The 23,862-nt window shown below is 39.0% G+C and overlaps 1 long non-coding RNA gene across 1 annotated transcript in view; it reads left to right on the top strand.

Moving 5' to 3' along the window:
* Positions 1 to 23,635, top strand: part of LOC149078299 (uncharacterized) — a 115,188-nt gene extending 91,553 nt beyond the window's left edge. The window contains exon 3 of the long non-coding RNA XR_016193927.1: positions 23,564 to 23,635. This is a non-coding gene — a long non-coding RNA (uncharacterized LOC149078299). The remainder of the gene's footprint in view (positions 1 to 23,563) is intronic.
* Positions 23,636 to 23,862: the final 227 nt, after the last annotated feature.

Here is a 23,862-nt window from a genome sequence, read left to right as displayed (position 1 = left end):
GAATGCCCTGCAGTGATTTTAATCGCGACACCATCTTCTTTACATTATAAATGAGACAGACGCTCAAAAGCTTTATAATGACGATTTGATGTTTTTCCACCTTTACCACCAGGTAATCATTTGCTACTTATGAAATACTGAAATATGATAATTATTAACAATTATTATAAACGGAAATATCTCATTTTTATTATTTTAATAATTTTTATAACACGATTTTAATTAAATGTTCTTTCCAGTTCGCGATTGATAGTGATTATGGACTATTTAAATTCATTCTCGTGCGTTCGGAGACAACAAAAAGTTTGTGAGTGGGTTTGACTATTTTGGTGTGTTTCAGAAGACTGAAATCCACATTAAATAGCAGAGAAACCTGTAGAGCAGAGTGTTCTTCAACCTTGTTTACAACGGCGGTCGGGTGAAAAGGGTCAAACAGTTTTGCCGAGCGGTGTGAATGGGAGAAATAAATTGTGGACCCGAAAAAAATAAGAACATAGACGAAATAATTTCAGGACCAATGCAAATGGGAGAAATAATTTTCAGACCGGCAATTAAAGAAATAGGTGAAGCAATTTGAGGACCGGAAAAAAAATAGGTGGAAGGGAGGACACGTTGGTCCCCATTTTTCCCATACAACCAACGTGTATGGAAAAAATGATTTGCGAACCAAAAACACATAAATTAAATAGTTAGGATAATTTGTGGATCGAAAAAAAATAATTGAAGTGGGAGAAACTATTTTATGATCGGGGAAATATAAATCAGCGTTTCTCAACCTATGGTCAGCAGACAGAGTTGATAATTCGGCTCTAACTAATTCACATTTGTTGTAAATGATATTAATAATATTCATATGGGCTCAAGTGAAAATTGTATCTTCATATTTAGGTTCACCATACATCATCAAGAACAATTGTAGAAATTTTGATCGGAATATCACTAATCGTAGTCAAAAGATGCAAATTTACGATAAGTTGGCTAATTACAGCAAATATGGGTGAAGGGTGGGGAAATAAAGGTTAGACAGAGAGAGCTACAAAATCGCAGTCAACAAAAATTTATTTGCGAAAAAACACTCAAATAGCTAGATGACCACATTTAATTGAGGGGAGCTGAGATCTTACGGCAAAATACGGGGCGTCGCCAATTGCCATCAAAAACGTTGCCATAAGTCGACAAAAAATTTCCCTATTATAGCTAAAATCTCCCTGAAAAGTTCAGGAAAAAACGAACCTGACAGACATGCAAAACGAATATTTGTATTTACAGGGGTATAATTATCACAACATGTTATGAAAACGCCGCTTATTCACGATTTTAGTAAACATTACAAACTCAAGTAAGTATCTCTAAAAAAACACGGGACAAATGTATAAAACAATTCGGAACAACTAAAAATGCATTAATGTCCCATAATACGGAACATAAGTGGTCCGTCGAATTGTTTCAGACATTTTACTGGTCCTTGAGATCAGAAAGGTTGAGAAACGCTGGTATATATAAATGAGTAGGAGAGAGAGAGAGAGAGAGGAATAATTCGAAGACAAGTTAAAAATATATGAGTAGGGGGAAATAATTTTCGAACCGGCGAAAAATAAATGAGTGGAGATAATTCAAAGACGTTCCGAATGGCTAAAGACAATTTAAAACCCAACATAGAGACTGTATAATATTTACTAAATTGAAAACTAAACAGCTGCTGTATCAATTGAGCGAAATGTTCCGTGGACCAGCGGTTGAGAACACTTCTCCAAAAAACAACACGAAGTATTGCACTGAATGATTTTTACAAACAGCAAACGCAATCACTCAAAATTGTGTTTACGATAATATTCTCACATACTTACAGTAAGCTTAGACCACGTACGAAACATCACCCAGTGCAATCCCGATCGAGTATCACCGTCCAATCAACGCACAGAAACACCTCCTTGAATTTTCTTCTCACAATAAGAACATTTGCTTTTCCAGTATATAAGCAAGAGAATATCAATATATTTCATCTGCATATATTACAAAAAGGAAAAGGCTTATTATAGTGTTTTTTTTTGTTTTCTTCCCCCTCGAACCAAAACGAAACGTGGCTCAGTTTAATTTGGGAACGGGATGTAAAAGAAAAAGAAGCTTTATATATATTTTTTCTGGATATTCCCACGCATTTCGTTAAAAAGAGTAACCCTCACGCTGTAGAATTTTCAATTTTCTCCGTAAGCCGCATTCGGAATAATCCCTTTTCTGAAGTATCGGTTTATTGACAGGACGGGACTTTTTTTTTATTCTTATACACCTCTATTTCGTATTACTTCCCCCCTGAAATCTTGAATGTCTAGAAACACACCAAGACTGGTATCCGGGGCTAAAATAGAGATATCGTTTGTCTTCTTATTTCCAATGTCTACTTTTTCTTTCCTGAAACGTCTTTCCTTGTTGTTCTTTTCTCTGGCAGTTTACGTCTGTTTGGTGCGTTCCCGGCTTTACGTAGCACCTGCTTTTTTTCTCCCAATGGTTATTTTCTTTACTGTGGTTTAGATCTGTGTCCATTTTCCCCTAGACTGCTGTTATGTCTTTTTTCCTTGCTTCCTTCACTCGTGGTGATACTGTTCATCATACCATACCGTACCGTATCATACCAACGAAGAACAACTCAGACTCATCACCTATTTGCAATATCAGTCTTTCTCCCTGTGCAGGAGGCTGAGTTTGCTGTTCTACGGAACCCTTGGTGATACTTTTCCGTGTAACCCTTGGTGATACTTTTCCATGCAACCCTTGGTGATACTTTCCATGTAACCCTTGGTGATACTTTTCCGTGTAACCCTTGGTGATACTTTTCCATGCAACCCTTGGTGATACTTTTCCATGCAACCCTTGGTGACACTTTTCCATGCAACCCTCGGTGACACTTTCCGTGTAACCCTTGGTGATACTTTGCATGTAACCCTTGGTGATACTTTCCGTGTAACCCTTGGTGATACTTTACATGTAACCCTTGGTGATACTTTTCCAAGTAACACTTGGTGATACTTTTCCGTGTAACCATTGAGAGCAACTAGACTGTTCCACAGAATCATTAATGATACTGTACCACAGAATCCTCGACGGTTACAACACTGTTCCGCGGAACCCACTGGTAGTTACGCTACTGTTCCACAGAGCTCTCGATAGTTACGAGACTTTTCTACAGAACCCATATAAAACATGAATATTTCTCTAATACAGATACATGTATGTAATGAAGTACTTTGAAAACCAATGGAAATGCGGTTTTTGTGTCGCGGAACCCCCTGAACGTGTCTTGGGTTTCAGCTGAACACAAAGTTGGGATTCTAGGTCCTAGAGAAAATAAAAAAAAATCAAGACCGGTATCCAGGGCTTAAATAGAGATATCGTTTGTCTTCTTATTTCCAATGTCTACTTTTTCTTTCCTAAAACGTCTCTTTCCCGTTGTTCTTTGGCACTTTACGTCTGTTTGGTGCATTCCCGGCTTGACGTAGCACCTGCTTTTTTTCACATGCTATTTTCTTTACTGCGGTCTAGATCTGCGTCCATTTTTCAAGACTGCTGCTGTCCCTTTTTTCTTGCTTTCTTTCTTTACTGGTTGACCTCGCGCACTTAGCTGGGAGAAGAGAAATTCGCTACTCTTTGCTAAAAGGGTGGTGGAAAAAAAAAAGAGAACCTACACATTTCGGGTTCCATCATTAGTCAGTATACTGTACTGTGTGGCAGGCGTGATTTTCTCCCTTTCTCTCTATTTCCTTTCGACACTACATGCAACGAGATCTGACGGGAATGGAATTCCACTTCACTCCGCAATTCCCTTTTGCATTATTCAGCCGTTGAAGATAAAAAAGTACTTTTCCCTTTTTTTTTCCCTTGGTTGTGAAGATCTCTACCCGTTTTTGATCGATGCTCTTTTTTTTCCTCTCAACCTGATCGAAAAAAAATATATATTAATTCTGTTACACTTTCATCATACGCTTCTTTCATTATTCGTTATGGCGTTTTGATCCTGATTACCTGAAAGGAAATAATTGAAATAATCAAAATTGAGCCAAAATCTTTGGATTTTGACAATTCAAGGAATGTCTGATCCAAACTCAGCCAAATGAGCTTCAAATTTAAATAATCAAATGCGTCTGAATTAATAGAATGATCCAGATTCAGCCTTTCTTTCAAACACCTCCTCAATTATTAAAATTTCTAAGCACGTTGGCTGAATCTGGATTTAATTTTTCCTCCCATAACCCCTCCAGTTATCGAAATTCATAATTTGTTTGAAGGGGTATTTAGATTCATCTCTTATTTCAGATATCATTTAGTTATAAAAAGTTCAGCTGTGGTTGAATTTATATTCAGCCCATCTTCTAGACACCCTTTCAGTTATCGAACTTTCTAAGCACATTGGCTGAATCTGCAAAGCTGATGAATGAGTGCACAATAAGTTCAAATAGGCGCACAGTTACCTAGATGGTTTGAGGTTTCAATTTGGACCATGACATCGCTACACACGATGTTCAAAATTTTGAAACCAAAAAAGGAAAGAGTACCGTGTGTTTGTGTAATACATTGCGAGTAAGTGTTTGAACTTGTTACGACATACTTTCCGATCAATCTTGTTTAGTTTTAGAAGTGGACACGATTCTTAGCAATTTATCCGAGTAGCTTATCTCGAGTCGACCGAGAACAGTTCGTTTAATCTCACTGCTGCAACTCCCCGTTTCCCACAAAGAGATAAACAAAGTTTCGAAGCGCACTGACTGCGTGTTCGAGTCCCATCGCAAGAGAGCACTTAATGAGTTTGAACGCATCTAAATGAAACTAATTAAATTTTACAGCCCCATCGCAGATCTCTGTGCATTTCCCAAGCTAGCCATCCCCCCCCCCCACGCCCCAACCCTTAAACAGAAGCCGAAACTGTTTCCAGAGACCCGAGTTCAGCAAGGAGAAGGACAACAAACAATAATAACAACGTTTGATGGAAACTGTACGTCGCTGTGAGCGACTCCCAAACTCGGAATTGTATGTACGTTTGTTTCCCCCCTCCCCTCCCCTCCCCCCAGAACCTCGTGTTAGTATTAGTCGAGGAGAAATCGAATTCGTGGGAATGGCGTTCGGGACCTTTTGAAATTTAGTGTCTATTTTTCCACTTTAGATGCTGCTGCTCATCTATCAAAGGATTCAAAGCATTTCATACTCCATTAGATGATTAGCGGATGGTCCTCTGTGCATGGTTTTTCAAGAAAAGTATTTCCAAGTCATTTATTTATGTATCGCATTAAATCTCACCGAAAAGGTTAAGTAAGCGCTTGTCGAGGTTGAACTTTCATCCAAGGGACAAGAGAGAACTTTCTTCATTAGTTTCTAATGAATATGTCATGTATTTTGCCCTTTTCATTTCAACGTCTGAAACTCCAGTCAATCGTCGTATAGACGATATAATACAGGGTGTGCAAAAAGTAGGGAGTTCAATCAATATTCAATGCCAAGTATTGACTAAATCAATTTAGTCAATACTTGGCGCGTCAGTGTTGTCTTCATAGTTTGAATTTTTTCCTCTAATTTTTTTCTTCCTATGTTGGTACAGGAAGTTCAATTTAAAATTTACCCCGTGGAAAAGGATCATGAAAGTAAGTATCAATGAGCATATGTTACGGTAAATGCGATAAATCGGTAATTATGCACAGATTAGATGGCAAGTACCATATTTGTCATCAGCTTTCCTAAGTAGGCGCGGATTTTTTGACACAGCTACGAAGGAGAAAAACGAAAAACTGTTAGAGATGGATATATAAACCGTTTGCTGTATTTTCATTTTGTAACCAGCCAGTTTTGAATGGTACTGAATTTTCAAATCACAGTAGAACCTTGATTATCAGGGCTAATTTATAGTTGGGGAAGGTGAACACGGATAATCAGAAAACACTGTAAAACCCACAGGGAGTAAAAAAAAAATAGATTTAAAATGACAAAACTGGGGGAAAAATAAGTATTTACACATTTTACCTGTTCAAAATGACTATTCATATTATCCATGTGAAAAAAATCTAATAAAAAATTGCACGTTTTAAGGATAGCCGCACTACTAATATACTGGGGTTTATTGATGACAGAAAAATACAGTAGAACCTCGGTTATCCGGACTAATGTTAGGGAAGGTGATCTACAACCGAGAAAAACACGGTCATCATTCTCCTGTCAGCTATTCAGCACACTTATAAACTGTACTGCGAGAAGGACAAAAACAAGTAATAGCGCTGGTCCAGCCAATGACCCATGCGGTGACGTGACCGCATCTGAAGTTACATCATTCTTGTGTGTCATTAAAAAAAACAATAAATTTCGATTAACACTTTTCGGCATTTCCTGTAATTGGCTGTGAATCTTGATCTGTGAATCCCCAAGACAACAATGTGCGGTTCTTATGTGTATATATGAGAGATCAACTCTGAGAATGGGAGGGGGAAGGTTGGGGTTATGTAAAATAATGAAGAAATCTGGTTCTACGAAATGAAAAAGCTTGTTTTCATCACAGCACTCATAAAATCCTACATAACCATTAAAAAATAAATAATTAAATACGGATACGAAAGAAAAGCTGAAAACATGAAATTGAAATTTTTGTAGCACGGTTAATCCGAGCACGGATAATCGAGGTTCTACTGTAGTAACGTACTTTGCGAATAGATGGCATTACCGACTATCTCATTAATCATGTGGGAGACTTCACGTTTCACTCAGCTTGAGCACGGCGTTTTTAATATACGCGTCACTATTTTAAAACCACAGCATTGATCCTTATGTTGTGGCATCCATCTGCTGCCACTGCTATTTATCAGCCGAAGATGCACCTCGTAAACGTTCCTCTGAGAAACTTCTAATGAATTGCTGCATGTCGGAATGTTCCGCGTATGCGTTACTTACCGTCGTCAAGTTTGCTTCTGAGGAATGCCTGTCATGAATCTCAGAAGTGTTGCCATCTGTCTTCCGAGAAATAAACAACTCGGCAGTTCTTTTTGATTGTATCAATACAGTATGCTTGAACTTTGAATGCTTCAGGCCTGATCACTTGCTCTTTACAGAGAAACTTCTTTTACATGGACGATAGTTCCGCATTCACACCTTGAAGTTATAAAACCACAGAAAACCAACTTCAGCCAACCATGGCGTCTCTATGCTGGCAGTAAAGGCCGATGCACACAACTATGACGTGAAACCACATGACGTCAGATGGCGCGGAATCATATCAGACATTATACGTCAGACATAAGACCGAAACACACTACGATGTTGAATTTGTGAAATATTATTCGTTGGAATTACTGCGACGTACAAATTATGTGACGCAGAATTCCTACGTCACAGAATTTTCACGAATCAGAATTCACAACGTCTCTGACATGACGTGAAATCACGCCACGTCAGTTTAGTGTGTTTCAGCCTTAAGTGTAATTGAAAAGCGTTTCAAAACAACTGTCGAATGTGTGCATGCGCGACTTTGGTAGAAGACTCGGATAAAAAAATTGGAGCTATTCCCTCTCTCGACGGTGCAAAACTCCTAAAATCAAGCATGTGCAGAGAGTCCTCTTAGTATAAAACTATCACTTTTACATACCTTCAGCCCGAACATGAGCTGATACCGGCTCTCAAATGTGGGGCGGCGGGGCAGGTGCGATTGCCCGCCCGACTATGCCAATAATGCAATTTTTACTGGTGAAAAAGGCAGTGATCGTCCTCACTGATCCCTCACCCACGTATCCGCATACGGTTGACGCCTTGCATAAAGTCAGGCCAAATGAAGGCCTCCAAGGGGCTCCACCCGGCCGCGCAAAAGGTGTTTCGGAAGAATATCAATATATTCAACATGATATGTACCTGTCTGATGATATTGCTTCCAGAAAATGGGTAATCGGGATCCATACGGAAAAATGCGGAACTAAGCTAATTATCGCCGAAATGCTGCCAAAGGTAAGCTGACATTTATCAGTTAATGGTGTAAAAGTGAAGCTCTCTCTATTACAAATTAAACATTCAATTCGACAAATACATGAGATGAATATTCATATGACCATAATTAATTATATTTTAACCATAATCAGCATAGTTATAATTCATATAATATGGAAATAAATTTAGTTCGACATTTTAATTTAGAATAAGAGCCCTAGTTCTCTGGTGATCCGCGAACTGAAATGGTTGTGCACCTCTTCCCTATTCACGGGGATCGAACTCGGACTTCATTCGAAGTTGAGTCTTCACCGTTCCTTTATGACGAGAGTACTCAACCTTTTGGAAAGCGTGGACTACTTCATTGATTTGAAAACGTGTCACGGGACATTTAAGAGATCTGCAACTGAGCCGCAGATCGCTTAAATGATCTATAAATATTCCACAGGTCGCTAAACCGATCTATAAAGGTTCCGTGGGCTGATTAAGTGATCGGGAACTGGTATTCACACCAAAAGGCAATAATATGGGATGACCCACTGTCTAATCAAACAAAACTTACATATGAACAACCATTTAGTTACTTTTTACAGAAGTAGATTTGTGATGGTTGTCCACATATTGGGCAGTATTTGAGTGGGCCATGGCTTGAGCATGTATGCCTTGCGACTATAAGCTTCCATTGCGTATATGTAGCATTTAGATTACTTGCAACCATCTTCGAGACATTCTCGCAACATTATTCGAGCAGAATTTCCGCTGACAAATTCCTCAAGGAAAAAAAACAGTCATAATTACGTGTTCATTTCAACTCAGTAACTTTTAGTTGTCAATGTTCTTGGTTTGGAATGCAGCGAAATTAATTTAACTCTAGATTCGTTGTCAATTCGAAGCGATATTTCTAGCCCGAGAATCCATTTGTAGCAAAGAAAAGAGAATTCGCTTCGAGTCTTTTCAGGAGGAGTCAAAAATCGGTGGCTGAATTACATTCAGTCGTTTTCGAGGTTTTCCTTCGCCTGGAGCTTGAGCAACGTCAAGAGAGGAAAAAAAAAGATTAGTCCCGGCTAATTAAATATCGGATTATTGATTTTTCTTGTGGTAACTCTCTCTCTCTCTCTCCAAAGATGGAGTGGCCCAAAGAAAGTTCTTAAGGCTAAGATACACCGCTTATATAACATCCGTGATGTTAGTGGGTAATTCCTTGGTTCCTTTGCGAAGAATTCTTGGACCAAGTTACACGTGTCTTGATTGTTCGCGGCCGGGTTGTAAGTTCCTGGAAACCGTGTTGTAACTAGACACGGTAATTTCGTAGAGTATATTAACCCTGTAATTAGCAAGCATTGAAATATGAAGAGGCGTAAAAGTTTGAGGGTTATATCAAGCAAATGAGCTACCCCGAATGCTATTACAAGACAAAAAAAAGTGGTATTAAAATTTAAAAAAAAAACCAGTATTTTACACTTGAGGGGAACACACTGTGTGTTTTTATAATTTTCATAGATTTGAATAGTTTAAGAATTCCATTTAATTTTTTCCAGTTCAACCGTATGCAAATCTGCGTCACAGTGAATAAAAGGTGCGGACGCCAGTCCTGTGAAGTTATTTCAGCGCGCGCGCACGTTCAAACAGTTGTAACGTATGGGATGAAAAATACTGAAAAAGCAGACATGCATTTCATTCATCCATGCCTGTTTTTACAGTATTATCAAAGTGCACCATTATCCCGTACGTACAACTGTTAGAACACACACACATTGCACGCTGGAATAACTTCACAAGGCTCATGTCCGCGCCTTTTATTCACGCAGATTTGCACACAGTTTCTTTTTCTTCCCCAGGTTACATTTGCATGCATCGTGTTCTTTTTCTCCGGAGAAATTTCAACAGGAATGCCGTTTTAACGTTTGCCGAGCGGCCGTTTCGAAACACGCTAGCGCGTTTGCGCTTCATATTAGACCATGCATTCTTTGATGACAATTGTTTGTGTTGGTGTGTACTATCACCTCTTAAAAGTTTTCCCCATCTTTTCTGAATCACCTGTCCTGTATAACCTTACGTTGTGGCGTCCACATACTGACTGGCAGGCAGCGCGACTGCTGCTGAAAGCGCCTAAAACCAGCTGTGAACAATGCGCATGCGCAACCTGGATGGAAACAAATTGGTGCTACACCGGTGTAGTACCGTCAGCCCTCCGTATTCGCGGGGGTTACGTTCCGGGAGTGACCGCGAATAACAGAAACCATAGGTTTTTTTATTGTATATCTCGTTTATTGAACATCATGAGAAAGATCAGGTTGACGCAGAGGTAGAAGGGAAAGTAAAAGAGGCTGCAGCGATTGTTGGCGATGTTTTCTGAAAGAATGTTGTGATTTTTATGTTTGCCGTGTCTTCTTCTTCATATCATCAAGTATATTGGAGATGTTGACAAGGCTTCCTCTACTAATTTTTATACATGTGAAGAACGTAAAATAGACGGATCTATGTTATGAAAATAGTCTATTCCTGATTTGAGGTTGCGATTTCCTTCCGCTATGTTATTTGTGATGTGAACTTCTACTCCTTTATCTCGATCTTCTTAATCTGGTGCTGCTTCAGTTTCAGGACCACTCAACTGCATCCTGTTAACTCCTCCTCGGTCAACCCAATATCAAAAGAACTTTGAGAATAACATGTATTCACTATCAAGGTACTGTACCTCCTGACTTCCGGAACGAAAAACCGTTTAAACCAATCCAGGAAAAATCTTTTCATAGTCCATTGTTCGTCCAAAATACTGGGAGCTTTGGCTAATCCTTCCCTTCAATGCTCACGGATTCGAAGATTTCAAAATGATGTACCATGTACCCATACGCATTTGCACAAAACAACATAGTAAGTCTATCTCTACTTGCCTTAAAACCAGGATCTCGCTTTTTTTCTCTTGTTAAACTTCTTTGCGGCATTTTCTTCCAAAATAGTGTAGTTTCGTCAGCGTTAAACACCTGCTGATGGCGTAACTCTTCTTTTCAATAATTTTCTACAAATTCTTCGGAAATTTTCTAGCTGCCTCCTGATCGGTAGAGGCTTGATCGCCAATGCTTTTTACATCACGCAATCCGAATCGTTTCTTAAACCTATGAAACAACCTTTACTTGCATAAAATTCTGATGAAGTAGACGTTTCACTAGCCCTTTCCTTATGGAAGAATAAAATTTTTCCCCTTTCTGTTTTTTTCCCCTATTCTGTTTGCTTTACAATCAATTGGAATACCTTTTTTGTGTCAGTCGTGTACTCAAAAAAAAAAAAAAAAAAATTCTGTACGTGAAACACATGGATCCCATAGGCGCTACAAAGTTTTGACTGCCACGGGTGCAGCTACGGCTCTGGCTGAACGAATTTCAGATTCCTTTTCCTGACATATCTCACCGTACATTCGTTTATTCCGTAATGGCGGACCACAGCAGGTATTGACTTCGCCAAGCATATTCAATATGTCCAATTTTTCTTGTGAAGTTTTCACTTTTATTTGCCTTTTCAAAGCATTATCAGTAGCATTTAGAAGAATGAGCCATCTTAAACAAGCACAACTCATATTTTGTAAACAAAACACGTGAACGACGATTGCTGAGTGTTGTCAAAACAATTTTCCAATAAAGAAAAAAAAAACCGCGAATATATACGGAAACCGCGAATACGGGGAGCCGACTGTACTTTCAAAACTGTACATGTACATCAGTGCAAGCGATTACTTTTGGGTAGTTTTCGGACTCCCTGAAAAGAAAATTAATTAACATGCGCAGTGCGGTACAATTTTAAATTGTATTTGTTGGTAAAAAGGGAGACATTGTTTTTTTTCACCATTTGCCTCTTTTAGTACTTCGCAACGGAGACGGAAGGCTATCGAATCCTCCCGAACTATGAAGGTTGCATTAGAGAAGAGGAGAAATAGCTAAAATCGCCATATGTCTGCTAAGGCACGTATATTTTTATATTTGGTACGTGACCTACATTCATGCGTATTGATGGTGGGTACCATCAGCGGACGAGAAAGAAAACGGCTAAGGAAGAACGTTTAACAAGTCGAATCAGATAAAAGAACTTCGGTATGTGTTTATGGAGGAAAGTCTCATGGAGAAGACATTTGGAGTTCTTATACAAGGTGGCCATAAAATAACTTTGCGGATGTAGGAGATCTTAGCGGCGGCAAAAATCATCGAATACATATAAAATTTGAGGTATGGGTGTTATGCGATCGAGTATGAAAAAAGAAACAAAGACTTGATGCACGCAGTTACGGTCACAGCGAAATTCAGAAAAATTCAAATAGCAACTCCCTGTTATGCATTGTAAACACATTGGCACCATGAATAACATTGAAGCGATACCTGTAGCATGATAAACGCCGGCGCTAGACGCAAGACTCAGACAAAGAAAAATGTGGAAACAACCAATGCGGATCACATCACTGCCGCAGGAGATCTTCCGCCGATGGGATCTTCCATCAACCTCTTGGTGAGATCTTCTTTGTTTGTGTACGACCTGCGCCGGCATTTATGGTAATACACGTCAGGGCCATATAACAAGGGCTGTCTCACGAGGCGCTGTAGTCAGTACCAGCTCACGTCACGCGTGACGTCATTAGCCGGCAGAACCGAGTGTACCCGCTCTGCTATCTTGTTAATTACGGTAGTTTTCTCAATCGTTGCACTGAATTTTGTCTTCATTAGCATCTGTTCATGTGTTGGTTTGCTTTTCGGCCAAGTAAGTGAGTGTATCTAACTGTCTGAGTGAGTGTTTAGTGTTGTGCCTTATTTTTCAGTGCCATCTATATTTCAGAAGTGAAGTGAGTGGAGTGTAATGATTGAATTACATCTGCACCGTTTGTAGGTCTGTTGCTCTCTCTGGCGGGGAGATCGGCTCGCATTCACGCCTCGAAGTTGGAAACCACAGAAACCAACTTCAGCCGACCACCCCTATGGCAACGGTGGGGTTTGAACATGGGTGCAATAAGAGCCTGTTACTATGACCGCCATAGTGACAAAAAATGTGATGCCAAGAGCACGCGGTGTTCCTAGGTGGTCACCCTCCCAAGTACTCACCATGTCCGATGCTGCTTAACTTCAGTAAGCGGATGAGAAACGTCGTTTTCAGCATGGTATGGGGGTGTACTGAGGCCCGTCTACCACCATACCATGAAAACTACAGTCATGTCCGTGGGTTCAATCCTGCGTAAGAACATAATTTTTTCCTTATCCAACCTGAGAAAAATACAGACAGATGGCGCCTTCATTTACGACGCGACCAGATCGATAGTAAATTGCTATATTTTGGACTATTATTGACTATTTGCTTCAATTTTTGCATGCTTATGAAGTGACTAGTACTCACTAGACATGATACTTAACGACGATCCCCCCAACCCGTTGGAATCTTCCTTTCGAGCATAATACATACGCGTCTGCATAGACTTATTGTTTTATTGTTTTAGATACTCTTGACTGTTGGCTCTGAATCTTTCATGCTTCGAGTACTACTTGGAAACTCCAAAAAGATTTACAAGATATAGCCAGAATTGGTATGTGTGCGGTAAAGAATCCTGGGGTTTCAAAGAGCGCTATTCTGAATTCTGAGGCTAATCACAACACTCAAACTCACTTGAGGTTGGATCCTGCATTGTGAATGTATGGGGTAAAAAACATGTAAACAACAGAGTCATCCTTAGACCCACGGGCCTATATTTGTCCCCCCCTCTGGGGGGATTACATCACATCCATGTTAAAGTCTGACCTTGGTGTAACGTCACCTCCCTGGAGACCGAATAACATGACTTCAAAAGCGGTGCGACTAACTAACAAGCGTGACCAACATGATATTTACACAGACAGACAGATATGACCGCTAACCGCCCAGAGACACCATCCTGGTTAGTTTGTGCTTTTTCCTAAAGGATGGACGGTATCGGAGAGCTGCTACTTATACAGAAATTACTGACCTTATAAACGGGATGATTTTATAAGAGGATTGACGTTATACCACGCTTTTACTGTATAATGTTTGTGTATTGAAAACAAGTATTTTTTTGTAGTAAAAGCAGAGTAGTTTATAGGGCGTTCTTTGCCTACATTAAAAGAGAGCTGTTAATTGAAATTAAGTAATGCAATTAAAATCGAAATTTTAATGAATGATATAGAAAATGCGTTGTACGCATGTGTAAGGTTCCAAAGGTTTATAGTTTTTGGTTTTTTAAAGTAATAGACAAGCACTAAAGTGCAAACAAACGAATCCGGTCATATTCATCCAAACGTTACAACCGTAAGATAAAAACGAACAAAACAGCAGGGTTGAAAAAAAAAATTCTTGACATCCTCGACCTTCACAGTGTTTTCAAAATATTAGCAAAAATGGTTGCACATTTCGAAGATTATTGTGGAGAGTTTTCCACCCCGTGATATCCGTGAGATACATCACCAGGACATTGCATTACGAGGGATATGCGCAAAGGGGGGGGGGGAAGTAAGATGTGCCTTGAAAGCTCTTGTCCGGAAACAAATTTTAATCAATCGCCCGAGAGAGAGAGAGAATTCGAGAGGATTTCAATACCCTATGACATAATTAAGCTTTTCCCGTGATTAGTCGCTAACGTGTAAATGGACGTGTAGCTTAATGGTGTAATTTGGAACGTTCATTCGCTCGCAATGATGAAGTGCTTTTACATGCCATGCTACCACCCCCCCCCCCCCCCCCACACACACACACACAACCCCCCAACTCCTTGTTCGAATTCGGGCTTTTAGCCATTCGTCAGGAGACAGCAGCAGCAGCAGCAGGAAGTTAATTTTCCGTCTAATACAAGTGGCGAGAGGAAGTAAGTCTAAGTATGAGGTGGTGGTGACTTGTGCTAGTGTATAGCTTGAAGCGCGATCTTTAGTTATTACCTTGATCTTAAAGTGTAAAGAAACTTTCGGCGACAACAAAGTTTTGTTAAGAGCGCTTGTTTGCCGTATTTGCCGCTGCATGCCTCCCTCCGGGACACTACAGAGAGTGAGAGCCTTCTTTTCAGTATATGATATATCTTGAGAACTCGCTAATGAGGCATGACAAGGATATTCAATATTGATGAGAAATATATTGTACCGTACATAGTCTCAAAATCTAGATATTTTTCCGTACATTAGAGAAGCAGACAAGTTGGCCGGTAATTTTTTCGCTTTTCATCTGTGAATTTTTTAAATTTTGGAGACCTTATTGCTCTACGTGGGGATATTTTTATAAATGAGAGATCAGATCAAGCCTTGAAGTTGGAAAATCTCAGAAAATTAACTTCAGACGAGCACCACTATGCCGTCAGGGGAGTCCGAACCTGGGTCCCCGCAATACCAGTCCATGACGACGTCCACATGACCACATAGCCGTGGCAAACTAAGCTGCCCATTTACATATCTCTTGTAAATGGGAAAACTGTACTCCCCATTTAAGATATACACAAAAATTCACAGTTATGAGTTTTGTAGGTCTTCAGCATTTTTAAAACGTGATAACAGTGCGGAAAACTTCGGATGTCTCTGTCCAGTCCTGGGAGGCTCTCTCTCCGCAGAACAAGCTGCTCTAAAACGAGATACTTACATCGCGTGAAAATTCAGGCATTCGTCCTTTTCACTTCAAAATACGAAACACAGATGACGGCACCATTAGAACACGAAACAATCTTAATCCTGACAATGGTAGGGTTAAGTGTTAGGGCTACGTATTTGCGCACACACTCCACGTTCCTGGATGTGATCAATTATACAGTTAAAAAATTTCCCCCGGGAAATATTTACGAGGTGCACGTTCAAGTAGTAAGTAGTAGTAGTCCAGGGGGTTCATGAAGATCTTGGGAATCAGTGGAGAGGTTTTAGGGGTAGGGTGGGGGAGTCCTATCATTTTAGGGATGTAGGGGTCGTGGCTTTCATTTTACTTGTACAAAGGGTACGTGCAGAGGTGTTCGCAGAGAGGGGGCTGCTCAGGAAGCTCGTGCTTCCCCCCGGCAAGCTGACAAAAAATTAGAAGGGGAAAGAAAGATAAAATTTTTCGGTGAACGAATTGAAATATCAAAACATAATACCCCTTATATGCTATATATTAGCCGATTTCTGTTGATTTAAATGCTTTTTAAAGGGTATTAACTCAAAATTTCTCTGGAAGGAAATGTTTGTGCCCCCCTTTAAAGGTCGATTCTGTGTACCGCTCTGGGTACGTAGAGCACAAGGAACAGAGTCCATTCCGATTTTCTTGATTTTTATCCTACATTCATATTTTCAGCCAAACGCGTTCATTTTCTCAATTTTCAATAGAGGTATTCATCATAGACCTGCCCTTTGAACTTCAAAACAACTTTAGCTCTGTAAAATCGATGGATTGATATTGAATAGCTTAACGACGCGTCGTTTATTAAATTACTATGTAAACACCAAACAATGGGAAAATAATTGCGAACTACAAGGTGATTTATCAAGCCCTAATAAAATCTCATTCCAATACCAATTTCCGAGTGAATATCGTTCTAGCGCAATGCGGTGTTTCGCTCTCTCTCGGTAGACATCCTACTTCCCACTCGTAGAATGTTCGAGCAGTAAAGCTGATGTATAATGTCTTGTAAAAGTATTTGCATAATGTGTTACATAATGTCATATGTTAAATCCAGTCATAATGTAAAATGGGTTTTCGTGTCAGGAACTGCGTCGGGAGCTTTAATGTCTTTCGGATTTCACTTAAGTGTTTTCCAAGTTTCCCCAAGTGAGAATATTTTCCCCTCGAAGATTCACTTCAGGGCGGAAATCATGATGTACTATGTATAACAAACATCTCCCTGAACGGAAAAATCCGATGAAGATACTCTTTATACAGCCTGTGATATTACGAAATAATACGCGTATAAACGCAATATTTCTCAGTTCAAAATTATTCCCGAGAGAAGTGAAGAGTAAAGGGGATAGAGAGGAAAACGTCTCACTAGAGAATTATTTCGATACATATCAATGCTCTCATTTTTTAAAAAGCTGTCTGTAAAGTTGTATTTTTTTTTCAATTCATATCTGAATTGAGTGAGGCAGAAGTAAACTCTCACACACAACGTGGATTTTCCCATTCAAATTTATTTCATGAGGTAGAGCTAATGATGAGGTTTGTCGCGAGATAGCATTCCTGCAAATCACGGAAATAAAAATATCGTGACACCGATGGCACTTTACCTCTAAATGACACGCAGTGATGCTATTTTCGCATAGTACACCTCTGGCCGTGTCTGAAACTCGAGACAAAAATGAAAGAGAGCTGAGTAGAAATTGCAGGTACAGTACAGTATACTGTTTCTCAGGAAAGGGAATGTGTGCTGAGAATATTTTTTTTGTCTCTAAAAACTCGGGAGGAAGAGCCTGAAACGGTGGCACAAATAAGTTGTATGAGTCACCGATCTAGAAGTGAATTTAAGTCATAGTTTTCGAAATGGCAATCTTTGGAATCCTAGGGCTTAACGAAAGCTTCTCTACGGTTCCACAGTTACCAAGAACAGAAACTTTTATCATATATAGGTGAGAGATATATGGATTTTTCCTCAACCCAAGATATCAAGGAAACATTAATTTTCTGGATATTATGCTGAGGTGAACTCTTAAAGAAACGTAATCTTGTCTCTGCCGGGACTCGAACCCAGGCCCTCTTGCATACCGGGCAAGCATGCTACCGTCTACACCACTGGAGACACGACCCTGCCTTCATTATTTCACGCGCTGTGGCGTGAGGAGCCGAAGTAGATGTCAGGGTCGTGTCTCCAGTGGTGTAGATGGTAGCATGCTTGCCCGGTATGCAAGAGGGCCTGGAATCGAATTCCGGTGGAGACAAGATTATTTTTTTTTCTGAGTTCACCCAGCACCTCCTAGAGATAGAAGGCCTCCGCAGTCTCCTTGTGACGTCAGTAAGTAATCCATTTTCCCATCAGAATATTCACGGCAAAAAAATTCCCTGCTCGTGTCAGTATCATCGTTGTGAGGAAAAGAGATGATCGGGCTCATAATTGGCGTTTTCTATGCCCCCACATCCAATCAGTATGCGGTATTTGTAAGCCAATTGGGATTCCACGCCAAAATAAGAAGATACAGAAATAGGATGCCGTGTTTCAAAATGTGGCAAACTTGCTTTGTAATCTGAATAACGTTTATGGCAAACTGTGCAGAGGCTTTCTATCTCTAGGAGGTGCTGGTTCACCTCAGCATAATATCCAGAAAATAAATGTTTCCTTTTTATCATAGATGTTGTAATAAAATATTCCAGATGAAAAATATTCAGTATTCATGTGTGCCGTGAAACTGTCTAATAACGATCACAGGTGCCACGTGAACTACACTGCTCAAAACAATTAGGGGAGCACATGATTTTAACAAAATTACGCAAAGATATATACCGATAAGTGACATAAATTGAATCATCCGTAATTTAAAGCCTAGCAGGAAACGGAAGAAGAAAACTTCATATGCTAATCAAAGTTCATGACGTGAAAAACCAGAAAAAGGGGATAAGGGCAGAAATCGGGATGTTGCAGAAACGTCTGTTTCACTGCCGTAACTGTGAAATTCGATTGCGCAGTATTCTTTTTTGAGACAAGGTGACTTGAGGATGTCTCAACAACGTGATTTACCGGAATCCATGGCATGGCGTGTTATAGGCAGACTGGAATCCGGGCAAACACAACGTAGTGTCGCGGACGCTGTTGGAGTCGCCAGAAGTGTTGTTGCAAGGCTGTGGAATCGATTCCAAGAAACAGGAAATGTTAGACGTCGACCAGGGCAAGGTCGGCCACGCGCCACTACAGCAACTGATGACCGGTATGTACGGTTAACAGCCCGTCGAAACAGAACAGAGAATGCTACGCAGCTGCAAAGACGGTTGCTCTTGGCATCAGGACGAAGGGTGTCCAGCCAAACAGTACGTAATCGGCTTCATGAGGGAGGGCTCTATGCACGTAGGCCAATGGTCTGCATTTCGTTGACCCCACGCCACCGTGCGGCCCATAGAAGATGGGCTGCTGAACATCGAGATTGGGAGCAACATGATTGGAGCCAAGTGCTGTTTACAGACGAGTCCCGATTCAGTCTGGAGTGTGACACCCGACGTGTTCTGGTATGGAGGGACAGGGGCACTCGAAATAACCCCGCATTCGTTCGTGAAAGGTCACAATACAGACGAGCTGGTTGGATGGTATGGGGTGGAATCAGCATAGGCGGATATACGGACCTGCATATCATTCGGAATGGCACTTTGACGGCCCGAAGGTATGCAGACGAGATACTGCGACCTCATGTCATCCCTTACGCTGGAGCCATTGGAGATTCCTTTGTTTTCCAGGATGATAATGCCCGACCGCATAGAGCTCGTCTGGTGGAGAACATGCGTAAAGCTGAAACAATACAGCGTATGGAATGGCCAGCGTGCTCTCCTGACCTGAATCAGGACGACGCATGTCGCAAGGCCGCCTGTTACTGTCCGAGACTTGCAGATTGCACTTCTTGAGGAGTGGAACAGTATTCCCCAAAGTCTGATCGATAACCTCATCGCATCCATGGCAAACAGGTGTGCAGCAGTCTTAGCTGTTCGAGGAGACCACACGTCCTATTAAAACTCATGCATCATGTCTAAACAGTACTTTTTTTTATCGTTTACATGTAACCAAATTGTTGCCCTAAATCATCTTTTCATGTTTTTTCCATATTTTCAAAGAATTAAAGCTAATTCCAAATTTCCAGTCTTTTTTCTGTATTGCGCATTGATACGCGTGTACTATCCATTGTATGCCAATACGTGGCTGTCTAGCACGGTTTTCTTCACTTTTTTGCTTGCTCCCCTAATTATTTTGAGCAGTGTAGAATGTTGGAAATTTTTTCTGATTTACATAGATAAAGCGAGGCAAATGAAGCGGTACCTCATTGGTTAATGAATAATATGACAAATGATTGAAAAAACTCTCTCACAAATGATTGAAAAAACGTCGACGCGTAGGACAAAAAATGAATGAATTCTAAATATTTCTACAGAAATGCATGCAACGACTAAATATCTGTGGATAAATCTCATTAAAAAAAAAGTCCAATGAAATTTCGTGAAGTTTGGTAACGTGAGCAAATTCGTAGAAACATTGATCAGGAGCAGAGTGAATTAATCGGCCTTTGAATCTTTTATAAAAACTCTTTACAATCAGTAGGTGTAGAACATCCCAGCAAAATGAATTTGAAGTTGGAATGGCAATAAACTGAATAAATAGCAGAAAAATAATCTTGCTTCAATAATCTTCACGGCATTACACCAAGGATCAGAAATGAACTGAAGAAAATAAGAACAGCAACTACCCTGTAATTTCTTCGATTTATCTATTTTATTTTTTTTAGAATGAATAAGTTGGTAAAGGTTTACGGTTTCTTAGGAAAATTGCTTTCACATACAATATCCCCAATCTTATTTCGACGGCAAGGGTACAGGACCACCCTGTATAATTACATCCACGAATGAAACAGATAATCGTATCCGATAGTCGACTTGATTACTCAGAGATATATATCAGACATTCCTTAGATATCCACCCGTTTCTCTTCAATACTTCATATTCAAAAGCGGTAGTACAGAAAATTATCGTTTTCCAAACATGGTGCCGATACGTTTCTGATCTCTATTCACTTTTTCACAGTGGGCGTTTTCATTTTACCCGAACTCGGTACATCCTGTGTGAAGTGAGGGATATTCCAGTGAATCGGAAGCCAGCGTAACGAGGTAAGTACAGTACATAGCCCCCACACATATATAGCTGAATGGGATTCCTCTAAAGAATACCGCCACTTTCTACTACTTATAATACCCACGTTTCTCGATACACACTTATATATGTTACATATATATATACGTTTAGGGAAGAGATAGAAAAGAAAAATCAATTTGAAAACTTCTTCGAGCACGAACTCTTCAAAAAAATCTCTGTCCTTTTTCCTACGGAAAAATAAGAAAAAACAAAATCGAATCCATTTTCGTTTTAGAGCGATATCTCTCTCTCTCTCTCTCTCTCTCTCTATACCCTTTCATTTATTTATTTATTTTTACTTTTTTGCTTTTCTGTGTACATTTTTTTTATCTTCTCTTATGATAGAAGTAAAAAAAATATATTTTTTTTTTCTCTTATATTCTAGAGAGATACCGAAATTCCATTTCCGCATTTTGAGATTTTCAAACTGAGATCTCTCCTTTTTTTCTTCTTCTCTCATCTCTTATATGTTTTTTTTTTTTAATATATATATATATATATGGTAGAATTTTGGGAGATGTCTTCAATAGACACCTTCGGTTTTAGTGGTATGGTGTAGGTAAATATAAATGTGTATGTGCGCGTATGTAGGTGGCATTTCGCTCGAGTATATGAGGTATTCCGAGCTGTTCCTTTTATATCTAGGTTTACTGTTTCGATTTATTTTGATTCGTGTCTCCTTCGTGTCTTATCGGTACGTATATTTCATCCGTAGGGTAATTTGTATTACGATATTCTATCGTGAAAACATGTGTTCAGTTTACGTTTGTTTGAATATGGATTGATGTAATTTTGAACTTTTTCAGTACATTTGACGATATTCGTCTAAGATTCGGGTATTTTCGACTCCCTCTTTCTTTATTTTATGAACACGATATACAATACCTATTGTTTTAAAGAATTTTTCTTATCTACGTACTTGAACATGTCATATGATATATCCCAGATATTTCATTATTTAACGAGAAAACTCCTGCCTGACCATTTCAACAGTTTTTGTGTCCATGAGGTTCAATGACATTGGAGACTTTCAAATAGAACAAAAGACATTACAGACAGTTTGGATAGAAAATGTGAGCAATTTTAATCACCAACGACTTCTTGAAGAAGTGAATGAATGTTGGTATGACAGTTTCGGACTTTAAGGGGAACGTTCTAGTGCTTCCCAGTAAAATTCCTCAAGAAGATTGGGTATTTGCTGCGGCACACGTGAATTCTTAGGCAAAATATAAAAAGCACCTGCAAACAGCATTAGAGAGTACTTGATTTCATGGCACAAATGCAAAACGGCGTTAAAATATCTCAATCAGAAGTTATCCTTATAATATTAGTTATAAGGATATATATATCTAGTTATCCTTAGAAGTTATCCAATATAATGTAATGTAATATTAGCGAGTAGGTTGGTCGATAACTGGACGACCAACCTACTCGCTTTATATCACTCATTTCTTCCAAAGCGTAATGCCATTTTGACGTAATTAACACGTGCTGTCACCCATATTGTGCGGTGCTAAATATTACACTCAACTTACCAGATAAGGTGTATTCGTTTTGCGACTCTCTCACCTTCCCATTGAGCGACAGCAAACAAATATTACATTAATATTGGGCTAATTGTGGAAATATCCGGAAAATTCTGCCGAAACCCATCGAAAAACTCAAAATTGACAATTAAAAAAAAAGAAGAAAAAAAATTGAAATCATGTAGCGGTCACGCTTGTACTTTGACCATAGAAAACCTCCGTGTACCTCGAAACAGTGCGAAACTTAACATTTTCCTCTAGTTTACCCTGAAATACTCGACTTACACTAATTCTAATTCTTCTTTTGTTTTTAAATACTATTTATATTTCAGATATTTTAGTTCTATACTTTTTCTTATAATTCAGGAATAAATTTTAAGAAAAATTAATAAATTAAAATTTTAAAAATTAATAAATTTCTTTTTTCTTATACTTTAGCTACATTCACTGCTTCTTTTCCACTCACCTTCGGTTATTTCATGGTCAAATTTGTTGAAAAAAAAACAAAGTTTACAGTTTTTTTTGGGTTTAGATGCCAAGTGAATTTCCTTAGGAGGAGAGGTTCATCAGTGCCAGGGATATAGCAAATATTGATCATGGATGTTACATCTCTAATGAAATCACCTACATCAAGACAAAACTATAAAGATTCATTTACATTTTCCTCTCTTCAAATATAACGAAGAATACAATTATGTATTTCATCTATATAAATGCTTTCCTACATTCATTACTGTTAATTTTGTGCATATATATATTAATAATCATAATTGTGCAGACCTTTATTTTGATATTTTTTATTCGAATATATGATTTATATAAAAAAATACACATTATATAACTTTTCCAGTAATATTTGTATTTTTTTTCTTTTTAATTTCATCCTGTATCAATGTAAAACAGAGCTGCTTCAAGGTACAAGAACCCTTGTTGTAACTTGGAACATTTGTTCCCTTTTAAAAAATCCCTATTCCATGATTACGGTAAGAAAGAAAGACAGTTTAAAAAGTATATGTTTCATAGAGTATACAGATACAAAAAATGAATTTAGTGAAATTTTGTGGTGAAAATTGACTGAGAAATTTTTGAAAAAAATAATGTTCTAAGGCATTTCAACAAAATGTTCTCAATATTTTTTGACTCGCGGAGCCCTTTTAAGTAAAAAAACTCTATGGCGGAGCCCCGTAGGCCATTTATTTAATTATTCGTCAAAGTTACTGATTTATACTAAATATTTAAAAATATTTATAATTTTTTTTTAATTTTACTGGTTTTTTTTTATTTTTCTCGAAAGGCCGCGGAGCCCCTGGAGAGTGAACAAGGAGCCCCCAAGGGCACTGTGGAGCACCGGTTGAGAACCGCTGTTCTAAGGTATAACAATCTTTCCCTAGATCTATTTCACACACCACAAGTATAAACAAACTGGTATACTCATTTACGGGTATCTGTCTAATCATTGTGTCGTTTTAGCAAATTAGTTATTTCTCCATCACCGACTATATCAACGAATAATTCCGATAGACGATGATCATAGAGATCACACGTATCATTTCTTGGAAAAAATTTTCCATATAATGTCTTCTTTTTAGTCTT

This window comes from Pholcus phalangioides, unplaced genomic scaffold (assembly GCF_987345545.1).
Source record: "Pholcus phalangioides strain wild (caught in Gottingen) unplaced genomic scaffold, Ppha-v1.0 ptg000014l_1, whole genome shotgun sequence".
In the NCBI taxonomy this organism is placed as follows: Eukaryota; Metazoa; Arthropoda; class Arachnida; order Araneae; family Pholcidae; genus Pholcus; species Pholcus phalangioides.
This window is presented reverse-complemented; position numbering and strand designations above follow the sequence as displayed.